Genomic DNA, 406 nt, shown 5'->3' on the forward strand with positions numbered 1-406 from the left:
TGTGTTGCTCTGAGATCAACCAGCTGATGCAGTTTGATGTAACTGATGCATTTATCATCTGTCATACCTACCCTGTCATAAACACAAGGTTTACTCGAGTAGGGACCAAGGACACAACATTTGGGATACCATTCGAAATGTGCTTCCAGTGAGTTGTTGGTTGTTGTTTTGTTTTTTTTTTAAATGAATGGCACACACTTTACCATCTACAGTATATACTAGGCAGCAGCATTTGCACTGCATTGCTAATGCTGGGCGTGAGGCAATAGAGCAACAGACCAGAAAACAGATGCTGGCTGGAAGCCACAGCCTTGGTCAGAGTTCGTGATACATGTTACAATGAATTGGAACGTTAATGTAGTTTTCACAATGACACTCAGTTTTGGTCAAACGTTGGTTCACTACT

The sequence above is a fragment of the Takifugu rubripes genome, chromosome 17, assembly GCF_901000725.2.
Source record: "Takifugu rubripes chromosome 17, fTakRub1.2, whole genome shotgun sequence".
NCBI lineage: Eukaryota > Metazoa > Chordata > Actinopteri > Tetraodontiformes > Tetraodontidae > Takifugu > Takifugu rubripes.